This window comes from Lepidothrix coronata, unplaced genomic scaffold (genome assembly GCF_001604755.1).
Source record: "Lepidothrix coronata isolate B3197 unplaced genomic scaffold, Lepidothrix_coronata-1.0 Scaffold0, whole genome shotgun sequence".
Classification (NCBI taxonomy): Eukaryota; Metazoa; Chordata; class Aves; order Passeriformes; family Pipridae; genus Lepidothrix; species Lepidothrix coronata.
In genome coordinates, this window is record NW_016690180.1 from 3,020,584 (window position 1) to 3,038,473 (window position 17,890).

Sequence of the window (17,890 nt, forward strand, 5' to 3'; positions counted from 1 at the left end):
GTTGAAGATAAATCTATTGCCTGTTATAGGTATAACAATTTTTGTCTGTCTTTGAATTCCTATGTTCTGGTGACAATTAGAATGGTCACAATAACAATCCTGATTAGAGCTATGAAACAGTTAATAAGAGAATTGTTTAAAGAACATGAAGTATGTCTGTCTTCTTCAAAATTCAGAAAGGCTGGAAATGCCATGGAAAGCAAGTCACATCTCATGAGACACCCAGTCAGGTGCTGCATTGTAATCAAAGCACAAAGAACAATACTTATGATGTTTGACTGTCACTAATGCTAAATATTCTTAATTACTGTGTTATTAAAATTTCTTTTAAGTATCCTTTGATTTCTAATACCATTAGAATAGAAAGTATCTAGTAAGCTTCCATTTCTATCTTTCAGAAATTTCAAAGGGTTATTACATAAGAGATAGTTGATTCATCCAACAATAAAGTAAAAATGCAACGCATAAATCCAGACTTCAAATAAATCTGATGACCTAATTCTTTATCAAAAGCTATATTATGAAACAGAAGTAGGTGTTCAATAATAACACTTTCACCACTCTTTTAGTTAAAGATTCAAATACAAACATGAACTAGAAGTACATCTTTCAATACTTTTATTATCTGAGCTTATTTTGTCATTGGTAATACAATGATATTAATACCTTTCCCACAACTGTACATATTATAGGTAGCAGTATGAAATACACACATGAAGAACACTTAGGAACACCATGTCACTGGAGGAGGAATGTAAAAGTGGAAGATCATGTAACCTCTCTGTTGTTCTGTTCATTTTGCTATGTTTGTATGTTAGGATTTCTTAGTGTACATTGCAAGTGCACAGCTATGAACTGGATTTCCTTAAGGGTTCTTCACACAGTGAAATGCTACTAGCAACGTATGTTGGAAATTCATGTCTTAGAATGGTAATCAGTGGTATTGAAACTGTACTGTTTTCCACAAGATTTAGGTTCCTTTTTCTTACAGTTACCAAACATGCATTGCCTGAACCGATATACTGTAAGTTTTCTGTACTCAGAAGTACTTCGGAATTCATTAGCCTTCCTAATTGATCTTGGCATACACAAGTAAGAGAGCCTTCCAAAGGTGCAGTACCTGGCATGAATCATTTATCTGCAAAGCAAATGAGCTGGGAATATAGGTCATAACAAATATTCATCAAACATTCATTACCTTGTTCTGAGTTCTTAATATCCAGTATATTGTGTGGTTAAATTTGTTACAGTTATAGTTTTACTATTTTGTCATATGTATGTATGTATGTATAAAATGTATTTATCTTCATAATGGACTTGTGACAGCAACAGGGTTGTATGATATTCCCTGATGTTATTTATCTATGTCAGTATTGCATGATATGTGTATATTACATGTAAGCTTCATGATAATTAATAATAGCTTAGAACAGAGGTTCTATATATAATATACACAGAACCTTAATTGTTCTATATACAGTATACTTGAAATCTTAACTGGCCTCTAATTGGCAGAATAAATGGATCCTACCTGCTGAAAATAAAAAAAAAATCAACTCTGCTATCTGAACCTGCATCTGCCTTCCGAGCTCTCCAAAGATAAGAACTTATAACCCACCCTGCCTTGAGCACTTGTGTCCTTCTGTTTACACATATGTAATACACAAATATAATTGCAAATATCAGAGTTAGTTGTAGAGCTGTTTCTGAAATAGCTTGTAATGTATTTTTATACCTAATATTAAATAACTAATGAGGCCCTCCTTTTTCTGAGAGGCAGCGTTGTTTTTATGAGGTGAAATTTATGAAAGATTGAATCTCAGTATCTAGTCTGTGCCTAGTAAGATTTTAACATCTTACTTGCAGCACTATTCACTGTTTGCTCTAAGACCTTGGACATGAATAAGGAGAAGGAAGCCTTAGGACATCATTCGGCATCAGTTGGCTCGCAGACTCCACTCGTGATTTGATCAATAAACTGCTTCTTTTAACTCAACTGAATTTACTAGGACCAAGAAAATACTTTTGATTCAAATTATCTTAGTTCAGGTGCATTCTATTTCTTTTTTTGTGGTAGTTTATGAACTGGCAAATTTGTACTGAAGAAAAAAATGTTCAAGAAAGAGTTCTTTCATTGAACTGAATGGTACAAAATGACTGTATGTCATGAAATGAATGATTCTGTAATTCTATCTCATAGAAAGTCTTGTTTTATTTGTAGGAAAAATACAAAGCCATAGTCATTTTCTTAATTTTGACCTTAATTCACTTAATGGATCATGTTTTTCTCTGTTTTTTTTTTTAATAAAAAACCTGCTGGTTTTTTTAATAAAATGTTTTCTTCTACTTTTTTGTCTAACACAGGACAGAAATATTTGAAAACAGAAATTTCAGTTTTAATGTTTCTTTGTGAAAAAGCAACAAAATTTCTTTTTGAAGGACTGCTACCAAATGAAGAAAAGGTATGTCATTCTCATTGTTTCATTCTAATAAAAAAATTGATTAGAAGTACTCTTCTCCTAATCTGAACCTAGTACTGAATCTAAGCATTAGAGCAACAAATTTAACTCTCTCCAGATGATGACTTGGCAGTTTGGTTAAAAATATACTTTCCCCTTCCTTTCTCATATTCAACATGTAAAATTCTGAATATTCCTCATAGACTGCTAATATCACACTTTTCAGATATTTTGAAGTTTCCCACTAGATTATTTTTAATTATATTTTATATTTTGCAAATTTTTTTAACTAATAACATGTAATTTTTCTCTAAATTCGAACCTTAATTGAATACTGATGCACTATATCAGTCTGATTCTAATAAATATTTTTTCTCTTCATATAACAGTACATTAAAAAAAAAAAATTATAGACATTTTCCCTGCTAGTTAGAGACATGCTATGTAATTTACCTCAACATTTGAAACAGTGAAAAAAAAAAGTGAATTCCCATAAATCAATGTGTAAAATTATAAAAAAACCAGGACAAAGTTTACATTGTGACACAAAGTATGATTTTTTCTAAGTTATGCAGGTCCTAGTGTTAAAAAGCTCAGATGCATTTTTAATGCCTGAAATTAAATGAGAGTTCATTGCAGACTTCCATTAGGTTTGCCAGAAAGAGAGAATGCATGGGATATTTTCTTTCTCTTTTGATCTCAGATACAGAACTAAATCAAGTTTTGTTTTAACCAACTAACTATGAGAAAGCATGACCTGGTTGTCATGGTTACCTGTCTGTGTTAGACCTATCACTGACTGAACCATTAAGAGTAATTCTACTAATATACAAATGGACATGACTACTCCTAATTTTAATGTAGCAATAACTAAATCCTAAAGTCAAATGAAGCCTTACATTGCACCTAATTATTGTCCGTCATACTGACAGATTGTTGTTTATAATAATAATGGCACATAAATCTTTTTTTATCTTTACTATTCTTATACTGGTCTCCCAGAAAATTTAAAAGGCTTCAAAGTGGATTGAACACAATAAGTGTATGAACTGAAGTTAGGCAGTATATATAATATGTAGCATGTAGCAGTTTTGTTCTCCTGCAAACAGTTGCTTCATCTTCTACAGCAAGAAGCAGAGTGCCTTAAAATAAATTAATATAAAATAAAAAATAATATGGAACATCACAAATTAATTTAATCGACCTTCTGGTATTCACGATAATATGTTCATTTTTAATAATACATATCTTCAAAAGGGCAAATTTTGACTTGCAGTAATAAAGATAGCTTAAAACTGCATTTCCTCATCTGTATCTTTTATTCCATTACTAGCAAAAAATCTAGCAGTTACAGAAATATCAAAACAAATTATTCTTGAAATAAGTAGCTTATGTAATAGTGATTCATTAACTGCATTTCTTTCCAAATCTTCTTATACTCCACAGAATCCTTCTGTGGAGTACAGTCTGAAAAAATTGCTCACAGAATTCCAGTTTTTCCTTAGAATATTCTGGGCAGAATTAATATAGCACAAAATATACGCATGTGGGGTCATTCAAGCTCCATTCCTTCCTGTATAGGAAGGAAAACTTCATTAACTCCATGGTCTACTGAGAAAAGCAACATCCTCAAAATTTATGAAGTGCTAGTCATCAGAGTAAGAGCTATGAGTGTGTAAAGTTTGAGATTACTTAATCAAACTGGAAAAGAAAAATGCCTTCCATAAGATCAAGAAGAAGGAAGGAAAGCTTATCTGTGACTTTTTTCTGGTCCTCACTCCTAACTGAGAAGCACTTAATAACAAAATGACTAGGATAACAGGAGGCAGAGTTCCTTTCTCCCGGCTTTCAAGCTAAAGCACCCTTTTTCCTTTCCTTTGTGCCCTGCACTGAAGGTGCTGCTGAAACTGAGGGATTCAGCTGGTTATATCAAGCCTGTGCACAAACACAAAGGCATACATTTGCTCTGGACCAGGCTGTAATACCCCAGGCTTGGCCCATGAGCTCATTGAGGATGTTTTTACATCAAAAAGTTTCAAGGCCTCAAAATTCACCTGACGAATTTATTGAAAGGGCCTTCAGTTCTTTTATACCTTGAGGCCATGCACAGGAAAAATGCTGTGACACTTCTCGGAGGGTCAAAGTAACTACTTTTACTGAAAAACTGTGGAAAATAATGGAACTTGGCAAAAGTTAAAGCAAACATTCAATCAACATAACACATCTCATAAAGCAAATTCCAACCCATCAAAATTTAAATTACCCAAAATCAAGAAAAGGAAATTAGGAGAAGAAGAAGTATGAGAGAGACAGAGAAAGGATTATAGGTACTGCCTTAGGTCCAACATAGAACCAGCTACCACAAATCCAAAGACAATAGGGCCAAAACTATGTGGAGGCGACATGGTATTGGTTTTATATGCTCTGGACTCCTCTGGCCACCACCAGGTGGGGCTTTCAGTCTGCCAGCCTTTAGGATTTGAGATAGGGATTCCAGGGGGTGTGATGTAGGACAGTGCTCCAGATGTGCTGGTGACTGACAGCTGCATTAAAGGCTCTCAAGGAGACAGGTTTATGGGGGGGCAGAGCACCGCCTTGGCAGAAGCTGATCAGGCCCCTCCTACACAGAGTTGTTTTGAGCCATTGTTTTCAGTCCCCCGCACAGGTATGGGTTTATTTGTCAAATTTGCCATGATACACTAAGAAATTTTCATTAACTTTAGACTGACATTACAGTTTTGTACCAGCTGAAGTGGTAGTGTTTTATCCAGAGTGAAGGCTGATAGGTCAAAATTTGACTATCCCATCAAGAGAAACAAATTTTAAATGGTAAAATGTGCATGCTGTTCTAGATTGTGTTTCCAGAGGATTTGCTAATTTTTGTCCCCTCTAGCCTGAGCAATTTATTGTGCTGTTGAGATTGGCATACAAACTGGTGTTTTCTAGCCCAAATCCCAGCTCTGGGTGAAGAACATTTATTTCCAAAAGAATCACAACCTTATCCAGAAGCCCTTAACTAAATCTAGGCTTAAACTATAGTTAACTCTAATCTGGTGGAAAAGTCATCTCTATGCAAAAGGGGTGTTATCTGACCGGTACTTGCAAGCATAGCATACCACTTCTCTGATGAATAGCACTGATGCTTCTTTTACTTTTACCTACCAACAGAAAAGGAGAAGACACATTATTATCATCCTAGCAGCCTTCAGAGGACAATGAATAAATACAGTCGTCTAAATATAGATCTAATGCACCAGGTAACCTGTGAGGTTCTTAGGGACAGCTTTCTGTTCAAGAATTATTGTCTATAAAGACAAGGGACATCACTGAGCTAAGTAGGAAGTATATATATTTGAAAAATTGACCAGAAGGATTTTTTAAAGAATATTTGGAAATATTTTGTATTTTAAATTCCAGAAGATATGTACAATACTTGCATGGGGCTTACTACAAATATTCTATGAATATGTTTTCTTCATTTGCAGAAAGAAGACATTGATTCTCCATAACCAGTCACAGATAAAAGAGCTCCCATTTTCAGTGCACTCGAAGTCTGACCATTGAACAGATGTCCCCACTGCTTAATGGGCCTGTATCCTTGTTTGAACAGGGGTCATTAAACCTGGATCACCAGACTGTATTGTAGATCTGTGCATTTATGATTCACACCAGTGAGCACGGTGGGGAAAAAAAACTATTTAAACTTGGTAATTCATAAGGGTTAGAAATTTGATTTCATAAGAAAACAAGAGCCCAGTTTCACAAAGTGATAGAGTGACACCTCCTTCCAAGGGCATTAGCACTATAGCACACTCATTAGCTAAGAACCAACAGCAGATGTCGATTGGAGTGTGGGATGGTTATTTGTAAGCAAATTGTAAGAAGAGATACAGGAAGTCAACCATTTTTATCCAAATACAAAGGTACAAGGCCAAAGAAACAGTTGGCATAAATTGGCATGCCTTCACTGAATTCAATTTAGGAAGACACTCCCATTTCTATTACTGGAGTCCTGGACATCAGAGCTTTTGAGGATTAGGAAAAGTTGCTATTAGAAGGTGTTTCGAGAGGAAGGGAGTATAGCCATAAATGGAACAAAAAAGTCCTAAAAAAGGAAGCCGAAAGCTATGGTCTGGAATGCCCTTAAAATTAATCTTAGTTTAATCAAAAAATATTTTGTTTTCATTGGAAAACATTAAACTGCTGAAGTCTGATTTTGTCCCTTTAAAGATGAGGTTTCTTATGTGAGTGATACATAAAAAGATATTTCTAGAAACTCATTTTTAAATCAAAATTCCAAAATTTCGCTTCAAAATGGCACACTTAGAAAACAGGGCTTTATTTAAGTATAATTTCAAGAAGCTTAAAACTTTTATAATGTTCAAATTCAGTAGTGAAAAAATCCTACAAACTTTAAAAATAATTTTAAAATGTCATATACTTTCCCATTTATAAGAGCTATATATATCAGCTCTCTACTGACTCATAAAATCTGATAAGGCATCAGCTGCTATATAAACAAAATAAGAAATAGGAGTGGTCAAATGACATATTTTCAATGTTTAGAGGGTGTATTAAAATACCTTATCTGAAAACTATGCCAAGAACTTGAAACAAACCAAAGTGTAAACGAGATCACCCTTAATTGCTGTTAATTTTTTGAGAGGAAATTGGTGGCTTTTTAATTAGTTGAAGAGATGGTAAAGGGTCCACAGTATTTCATGTTTCAGCTGCCGCTTCTACAGTGCTTCAGTGTACATCTGATATCACAATCGTGACAGGGCCTTTGCAAAGTAAACAATGTGACCCTATGAAGATGCAGTGATGGTGCACATGGAGGACAATTTCTGAGCTTTCAGTAAGAAATAATGGTCTGATACTTCAGTCCTTCAGCAATGCAGAAATAAGCAAGAAATCAATAAGACTATACAGCTTTTATCCAAGGAACTGATTGATATATCTGGGTAAGGATCTTATGGTAGCTTAATATGTTCTGCAGCCTGTTAGAGGTTTTACATCCCCTAGTCTATTTGCTCTCACACTACTTTTCCAATAGTTGAGTCATATTTACAACTTGGAAACAAAGAAGCTTTTTCCTATTGAGTTTTTTTTTATATTAACCTAAGTTTTACAGCTTGATAATTTTCTGTTTAGTTATCTGTTAAGACTTTGCTTTCTTATTAAATTTAATGTCTTAAAACAACCTCCCAAGATATGGGATCTCTTTAAAATAATAGAGATAAGTAATAGATTAGGAACTGAATAGTATTCAATGAAATGTGTGTTTTCTGCAGTAAAATATTTATATAACATATATTAAAGCAAAGTAAAAGTGCTTTGGACCACTAAAATTTTGTTGCATTATCTGCAGAAGGATCAAATGTGGAAATGGAAAAGTCATACAACATACATCTACGGTATCTGCCATTCATTTTTATCACATTTATCTCCTCAAAGATGTATTGAGTAGGTAGAATACAGATTGGCACTCAAATTGCTTATAGAATGGGGGGGTTGTGGTATTTATACTATATTAACAATTTTTAATCATATATTCTGCATGTCTCATCATAGATTTTTATTATGGAAGATTCACTGGCTGCTACAAGGTTACAAAAAAAATTTCTGAAGAAATAATCTACTCAGAAACCATCCTGCATTATTTACTGGCAGTTTCAACAAAATGAGAGGTTTTACATAATCTTGGTATTTTTTGGTGCTAGAAGTAGGAAACTTAAATTAGACTAGTTTTGGATCTGAAGATCAGAAGTAGTTTCTTTTACTGAAAATATCAGTCCATTTTATTCGTTGTTGTACAACAAATTTGAAGTGGAACAAGCTCCCCACACTGGAATTTACTTATAGGTCACTAAAGAAGTTTTCTAGACTACTTACTCACAAATCCTTCAATTCCTTCAATTTTCTCAACTTTTGCCTCTTTTGACAACTAAAAAGAATCAAAATGTTCCCATGACTTAGTTGTGCTTAGAAAGAAATCTTTTCTATGATTTGTTAGTATTATCTAGGTCAAACCTAATAATCTAGTAGTGCTGCAAAGCTGGAAAAAGGTAAGACTTTACAAGCAAATCTTTAAGAATGTGGACAACTTTTTAGCTATTCTGCACATTAATATGAACACTAATAAATATCCCTCAACTGCCAGATTCCCTTCCATTATACTAAAGTTCACCTTGGTTTAACTGTTAAAAAAACCCAAATATCAAAGACTGGATTAATATAATCTGTTTTTTAGCTGTAACACATACAGAAAAAGGCCAGTTCTGAGGCAAAGTGATTAATCATCTGAAAAGTACCAGTACTTTATTAGTGTGTTTATTAATGACATGAAAATGTTGAACAATGGGGTGATAAAAACTACAAATTCTATTAAATCCTTCCAGTTTTCACCTTCACAAATCGCTTTAGAATGATTTAACCAAACTTGATATTTAGGCAGTGTGGTAACAGGTGGGAATACACAATGGAGGATAGAAGTGGACATTAAGAAGAACTCTTCAAACTGCATGAGAATAGCTAACAGTAGAGACTACGCTGTCTTAAATCTAGTAATAACCCTGTGCTGGTTCTACTGCTTCCCTACTACAGTGGCAGAATGCGTATTTTAAGCCTTCTTTTCTACATATTTATGTTATAAAGCAATCACAGAACACTTTTTGATTTGTTCTTTTTATTAACTCCTACTAGACTGAAGGAACAGAGTCCTACCACTTTTTGTTACTTAGACATTTTGACATTGCTTCTCCTCTTTACTAGTTCCAGAAACACAAAATTGCCTGTAGATAACTACACTTATTTGATCAATGTCAAGGAATACCATCCTTGTCTGCTAGACACAAACTATGTCCTTCAGCTGGTATATGGAAGATTTCTGCACCTGTAATGAGACCAGTTGATTTTGATATTATCAAAAGAAGGATTATTCTGTCCCTATTGATTGTCTGATGCAGACTAGTATATTTAAGTTTCCATGGAACTTTTTTTTACTGTTTTCTATTCAATTGCCTTCCATCAGCTACCATGTGAAAAATTATTGCAAAACCATGTTCAATTCTGCTGTTAAGAGTAAGTTTCTTTCATGGTTACCTAATGAAGGAAAGCTTTGCTGTCACTGAGAAGATAAATCACTTCTCATAAGAGTTAAAGCTGTATAAACCAATGTTCTCTGTTCCCATATGTAAAGATATTGTATAAGGAAATGTAATTTTTCTTTTTTATTTTTCATATTATGAAACCAGGTTTTAAAGATAAATTCAAAGAAAGACATTAAAAGAAAAATGGGAACTCTTTTAAATAGTAATATAAGTTTTAATTCAAAAGGAAAAGCTGCAGCCTAAAGAAACTCTGATAAAACGTCCATATAAGAAAAGGATGTCACTTGCTTCCAGAAAAAATATTGTATAAAATGAAATGGGTTTTTTGTCAGAAAATGTGATTTTGATTTTTTGATATCAATGTTGTTCTCATCTTCTACAGTTATTACTTTTAGCATGGATAGGAAGCATTGTTTTGCCATATTGATAGACGTTTAATCTAGACTGCAGTAGAAACCTAAATAAGGACATATAAATGATAATATTTTTTACTGTCAGAGTCACAGAAATGATCAAAGCACCTAATGAGAAATAGGGAGAACACAAATGATAATTATCTGCTCTGAAGTGTTAGAATCTAAGTTACATATTCTTGTGGGTCTAACATATCTTGTTGCATTAACCCAGACTACTAAAGTTGAAAATTATAAATAGCTTTCTGTAAACCTGTGGTGAATAAGAAAAACCATTCAACTTTTATCTCATTTCTGAGACTTCAAAAGATTATGCTGTGTTGCAAAGCTAAAGAAGCAATTGTAGTATTGTAAGGCTTCTCCCAGAGGAACCTCTATAGCACTTAAACCAGATTTCCTCCACATCAGTTACTAGACTCTAGAGACAAAGCTAAAAGTCACTCTCTCTTTCTACATTCAACCACTTGTTGAACTCAACTCAGCATTTGGAGATGGGAAAGGACTTCCGTTTGTTTACCAATAAGTTTTCTGCTTCAAAACAGAAAAGCTTTTCGAAAAGTAGGTTTACCAGTCCTGACCAACTGATTCAAATATTCTTGAAATGTTTAACTTTTCTTCATGTAAGTCCAGAAGGGCAAAAGAAAGTGGAATTTGTATGCAAAGGAGAAGATATTTCTATCTCCCCTGTGAGACCCCTATTTGCGCCAGTTCTGCTAACCGCACTGCTCTCCTTTCCGTATAGGACACTGGGTAGTGATCAGACAAGAAAATCCCCACTGCTTAGGTCACTGAAACCTGGTCTGGCATCTACAAAAAGTTAAAGTAATTCTGCAACAGCTGATGAACTCCCTCATGCTGCTCTTCCCTGCAAGAAAGGAGGAATTCAGGGACTGAACTCAGACTTTCACTCAAAATATAGCCCTTTCCTGCCACTGGGAAAAAGCAGTTTTGCAGCATCTCTTAATCAGGTTAACTCTTAATCAAGCTGGAATTTGTCATCATTTTCTTTTGTGGAACGAATTACTAACACCATAAACCTAGCCCTTTATAAGGACAGTTTTTGTAAATTCTATGTAGCATGACTCGCTCTACTTTAAACTTTCTATAAAGACAACATTAATTATATCTTATGCATATTTTTATCTCAAATACATTTTTATTATATGAGAATAAGCATAAATGCAAAAAATAATGACCTTTAATTTTTTTATATACTAATCTTCTGGGAAAATAAAACAGTACCATTTAAAATCATGTGACAGAACAACATGTTATCCAATGTATCAGAAAAAAGGTCTAGTGAAACAATTTCCAGTAAAAATGGTCTGTGGCTTTAACTATAAATTAGGTATTTGAAAAGAAATAATATTCCCAAAGATTAATAAAAATATGGCCTTCCCTGCTTCCCTGTGTGTGTCTTCTTATTTGAGGTGTGACTGCGTCTGGCTGCTTCTTGATACATCCCTGCTATTAGATGTCAAGCGCCATTTATCCTACTCAGTGGAGAAGAGATGCCTCCCATGAGTGATATAGAGCCCGCAAAGTTAGCTACCTACACTTCATCAAAACCTGGAAAAGCCAAACTCTATGTACTGACTAATGAAAGACTATCCTGCCTAGAGAAAAGTTTGGAGGTGTCTGCCACTAAGGCTCAATGCCCAAGAAACAGGGCTAGAATCACAGGTTTTGGCTTGATTTTAAACAGTGAATTTGACAGAGGTTAACAACATTCTGAAGTTCCAGTTGGATTGTTGCTTAAGGCAATATTAAAATTTATTATTCTATATATAGAAGCAATTACAAGATTTAGTAGATGATTTTTCAGGCAAATATGCAGATTAAGATAATAATGTTCTGGACAGTATTTGGGCAAAGATGGGGAGGGAAAGAGAGAGGGAGAGAGAGTTTCATTCCACTGTCAATAGGCAGAAATCAACTGGCATTTAGAGAGTAGTTTTTCTTTTAGACATATATTTATTGATATAGATATAGATATAGATATACATATATAGCTATAATACTTGGCTGGTGCTGGAACTTAGGCGTGCGGCACGGCATCGGCCCGGCCCAGAACTCGGGGGAGCCTCGGAGCACTCAGAGGAGAAGGACAACTCTAAACCTGGGCAGATGAAGCTCGATTAGCCCTGTAAGGGCATCCATCTAAGTGAAGGTCACTCTAATTAAACCTACATCCTGAGGACCTCGCTGTCACCGTCCAAGCTTGCTCAGTCCTGGCAGATGAACCTTAGGATTAAAGGGTGGGTTCACTTCCGCGCGCACTGCGTCTCACCTAAAAAATCCATTGCACAGGCCCAAAGGCCTTACCCACATTTGCAAAGCCCTGTAATGACATCTTCTACAAATGCAGTCACACAAAGATCAAAAGACAAAGGCATATACACCTGTCGTCAAAGCTGTACCCAAATTAACTCTAACATGCTGGAACATCAGAACCATGCTGGATTCTGCAGATAGCAGACATCCTGAGTGTCGATCTGCCCTAATTGCCCATGAACTGTCAGGTCTCAACATCAACATTGCTGCTCTCAGTGAAGTTCGTCTCCACGAGGAAGGCAGCCTTAGAGAACGTGGTGCCGGTTACACGCTCTTCTGGTCAGGTTAACCCAGAACCAAAAAGCACCTCTCAGGAGTTGGCTTCATGATCAAAACTCTATTGTTCCTAAACTCGAAAATCTGCCGACAGGTCATTCTGATCGCATTATCTCCCTATGCCTTCCACTACACAACAAGCAACACGTTGTCCTCTTTAGTATATATGCCCCAACTCTCCAAGCTGACCCTGCTGAAAAAGATAAATTTTACACTGACATGCGCCACCTTACCCAGAAGGTTCCTGCAGATGATAAGATCATTATCCTTGGTGATTTCAATGCCAGAGTAGGAAAGAATTTTGAAGGCTGGAAAGGAATATTAGGCAAGCATGGTGTTGGAAGCTGCAATGATAATGGTCGACTTCTGCTAGAATTCTGTGCGGAGCAACAGCTCACCATTACTAATACTATCTTTCAGCAGAAAAATAGTCTGAAGGTAACCTGGATGCACCCTAGATCCAAGCATTGGCACCTCATTGATTATGTCTTGGTGTGACAGAGAGATGTCCGCGATGTCCACCATACCCGTGTGATGCCTAGTGCAGAATGACTTTTTTTTTTTTTCCCAAATCTTTGTTCACAAAGCCTAGCCATGATGACTTGGCTGGTGTACATACTCTTTCTTTTAGAATAGAGTACTGTCATTACTCAATACAAAATCTCAATCCTTTTTGTGTAACATATGCTAGTGATAATTCTTGCAGACTAGAGAGAGTCTTTGGCTCACTTACATATTTAGTGTCCAAAAAGTCAGAACTGGAACAGAGTATCTGGGAACAACTGCTCACTTCACGTATTTTGAATCAGGATCAAAACAATTTATTGATTTACAAATGATACTAATTAACTCATAATCAGTGAACTGTACAGTCAAGATCAATATGAGCAGTAAAACACATATAAATTACAATTTTACACACTTATAAAATTTTAATAAACACCTACAAATTTATCAACACCCTGATAGAACTAATTTTGAAAAGTTCAAACACACAGCTGCAAGCATCCTCCCACCTCTCATGGGAGTGCAGATTTCCATGTTTTACAGACCTCCAGTTGGAAACATGGGTGTCGAGGCTTTGTGAGTACCTGTGCTGCTCCCTAAAACACATTAATGCACAAGTCAGGAGGAAGGTACCCCCTGAGCTCACACAGACCATCCATAGCAGAGATCACAAGTGCTGCACACCAAGCTGTTCATGACAGGGCTGGTGTTCTGACCCAGGCAAATGTTGCAAAGTGATATCAGGCAGCAACAAAACAGGCTGTCAAAAGTGGACTTTTGAGGACTTCAAGAGAATTTTTTCATCATTGCTCATTTGCCTGTTTCAGGAAGATTTCAGGCTTTTGGGGAGAAGGAAGGGGAATATTATGATTTTCTCAGCATTTTTGGGAGGGGAAAATATGTGTAGAAAAAGGCCAATGACATTAAAAAGGGTGTTCCCAAAAAAACTGAGTAGATTTTGAGCTATGTGTTAAGCTCACTTGAGTGGGGTTCTCATACATTTACTTCTGGACATTTATTACTTTCTTGGCTGTCTTGTATGAGTGTATAAAAATTTATATGTATTTATACATGCATATACATGCATAGACACAGCACTATATTATAAACTCCTAATTTGTATTATTTCCAGGTAAAAGATGAACAGTATATTTCAGCATTAATATACAAGATACAATTAAGAATAATCAATGTTACTGATGGCCTGACTTATGATATGTTGTCATTTTAGTTTAATACTGTATCTCCACATCATTTTTTTTCTGAATCCTGGAATTTACTTTCTCTGGAGGACTGAATCTTAGTTACTGTAAGCTTCACAAATTACTGTGGAATGTCTTGTGCTGAGTGCCACCACCCAGCTATAACTCAGCAAGTAAACCCTGTGGTGCATGAGATTTTAGCTCATATCATCTGTAAGGCATGCATGGAAAAATTATATTTTAATTCCTTATTGATAACTCCATATTTTGTTGAGAGTTATGAAAAAGAGAGGACTATAAACTAGCTTTGATCAACCCAGATGATAGAATGTTCATTAAGATGTCAGCGCATATACTGTTTCAGTTTGAAATAAATGGAAATGAACAAAACTTTTGCTATGGAATGAAAGATACCTTATTGCCATTTTGGCAACTTAATTTATAGGTCTTTGAATAGACATGACAATTATTTACATATGTCCTTACATTCCTTAAAGATGTCTCTTTCGTTTCTCAATAATGAATTATGATTCACATTGCAATTCATTTTGAACAGAAAAATTTTTTTTCAGGTTTTGCAGGTATTGTGTAATTTTTCCACATCTGAAGACATTTTGGGGAAAAAAACCATTCACTAAAGGCTTGTTGATCACTGTTTGTACATTGCTTAACTGATAGGGTTCATTTCTGTCTTTGCTCTGTCTGAATTAGATTAATCTGCACTTCACCGGGGAGGGGGTTGGTTGTTTGTTTTGGATTTTTTGTTTGTTTGTTTGTTTGTTTTGGAGGGCTTCTTTCTTTAGTTTTGATTTACTTTCTTTTCTCTATAATTTCACTTTTATTTTTTTAGGTAATTGATTCTAACCTTGTGGGTACCTAAACTGGACTGGTAAGACCCTTAATGTTCACTGCCGATGAGGACGGTGAACATTGTGTCTTAAATGTGCCATATCAATGTCATTATCTTAGAAGGTTTATGTTTTGGAAAGTATCTGAAGATTGTCAGTACAGAAGAACTATATGAATAAGATGCCATATCAGATACCTGAGTCATAGAGATCGAAATAAAATATTATTTTCCTGAACAGTATTTCTAAAGATGTACAAGTATTTATTAAAAAATACTGTGATCTGTAAAATTTTTACTCATAAATAAAAAAATATTTCAATCTCTCGCAGACTTCCTATCTACAACTCTATTGATCTGGGAATTGTATTTCTGCTAATAAGAAGTATTTAATTGCTTTTGTAGCCTTATATCTTTGTCCAAGTTAAATAAGGAATTGAGATTCACCACTACCAAAATAATAAAATATATTCACTGGGGTATGTAAATGTAGCTAAATACAACGTTGAGGCAGTACTGAAGAAAAGTCAAAATAAACAGAGGAAGGAGATCAGACTTGTGAAAATACTGTTGAACTAAGTCACAGATTGCTACTTATTTTCTCCTAAAGAATTGCTAAAAAAAGGCCAATTAATCCAGTAGATGACTTTTAATTTATAAAAATCTACCAAAGTCAAGGCTACTAGTTTCCTAAACAGATCTGTCAGAGAAACGTTAAGGTTAAATATAATCAAACCACACTAAAGGAAAGTACTTGGTATCATGATATGGGTTCCTCAGTCAAGTCAGTTTATATGTGCAACACAGTGCCCAAGCTAGCTCTAGCCTCTCCAAGTATTACAGTATCAACTCTGTCTACCTAAACTGAATATATCCCACTAATGTAACCAAATGGCTTCAGATATATCAAGTTGACTCTAATATCTCACGTGCTTCTGAGTGGTGTTACTTAGAGATAACCTTGGTTTTCACTTCAGTTACCTAAGTGAAGTTTCACTTCATATGTAAGGGAATATGGATACAAGGATTATGTTACTGGAGATAGTTTATAACTAAATAGTTTTTTCTAAATGCTACATGCTCCTCAGAAGAAAGGCAGAATGTATGCTACAACTGTATAAAGGGATTATTGCAATAAAAGACTGAATGGATGTGCTTTTTACAGGGTCAGTCTGATTTCCTAGAACTATCTGAAAGATATCCATTAGGTGAAAATAGTACATAGATTTTATTAAATGGCTTTTGTATGCAGATATAAGGTAAATAAGAACTAGAACCTTAATAAAATATATTTGACGTCAGTTCTCTGTCCACTTGTCTGCACAATCTTTGAATTTATCGATGCAATGTTGGCTTTTAGAATGCCTGATTTTGTCTAGTGCATGTTTAGTAGTCTTTCCATAGGTAAACCTGAATGCTTCCAGAAGAGATTAACAGATACTGATGCCAGCCAGGCAATAAACCCCATTCTCCATTCTGTCTTTCCATCTTGAAGGAAAACAGTATTTTTTGTTCACTTTGAAAACAGTTTGCCCATTTTATTTTTCCTATTCAGCTAGCAAACTGAAAAAAAACAGTCATAGTTTTACTCTGGATGTCTGGTCACCAGAAAAAGAGAGTCAGTTTAAAACCTATTCAGTCAAACCTACCTGTAAAGTAAATTGAACACTTCTCTCTGCAAAGCATAGCAATTTCCAGAGGGCATATGTTGAATTTATCAGAATATTTTTTCAAACCAGATATTTTTTTTGCTAGTATATTGAAAACATCACTATACAGAACATAATTTCATTAGTTTCCCCTTCTAATCTGAAGAATATTTTTTTTATTGTATTGACCACAAGAGGACTTTTGGAGTTTCTCTCAACACAACAGTGATGTTGAACAAAACTGAAAAATTACTTCCATTTTCATAACATCCTTCAAATTCAGACATTGCAGCAAACAGATTCTATTCCTCATTGTAGTATCTTTCTCACTATTGTAATTTTCTCACAGACTTTACACTTTTTGAAAAATAGTGACTTCTGTGTTATATCTTTTTCTATATTCTTTATATCTATTTCTATATTCCTTATATCTAAGTTTAGTTCTACCACCTTTGAGTATGTTTAATATTCAAATTGAGTATTAATTGAGTTTAATACTGGAAAAAAATTCCATGCAGTATCATTTCTTAAAGGTTAATAGGTTAATGGCCAGTCTTCANACCACAGTATCATTTCAGTAACTTGTAAAATGTAGTATTTTTAATCATACACCTCACAGGGCAGGCATATAGTCTTTGTTTTTTCTGTCTCTCAGCTCTAAGCTCTTTCATAGTAAAGTAGAGTGTTTACCTAATGAAAATCAAGTATCATTAGAACCATTAGTATCATATACAATGTACTGACTTCTGGCTAGTGGACAAATGTAGTTAATGTACCTTCTCATGTGGAAGTCAGTCAGTCTCCTGTGTGCTTGCAGGAGCAATGGTTGAAGAATTAGACTGCTGTTGTATACAGGTTATTATATGTTAAGTTGGGAAAAAGTGAATTCAGAAGCTTTATTTTATCAGCAAAATAATACAGACACCTAACATAAAAAAAAAAAAAATCCCAAATCACAAAATCTACTGAGCTGTTTGCACTTTTTATGCATTTTTAGTAAAATTATTTACCTAAGAAAATACTCCATACACTTTTGTATGTCGTTTCAAACTTTCTTTTCATGCAATTTAAGAATTCTTATTAACCTAGAT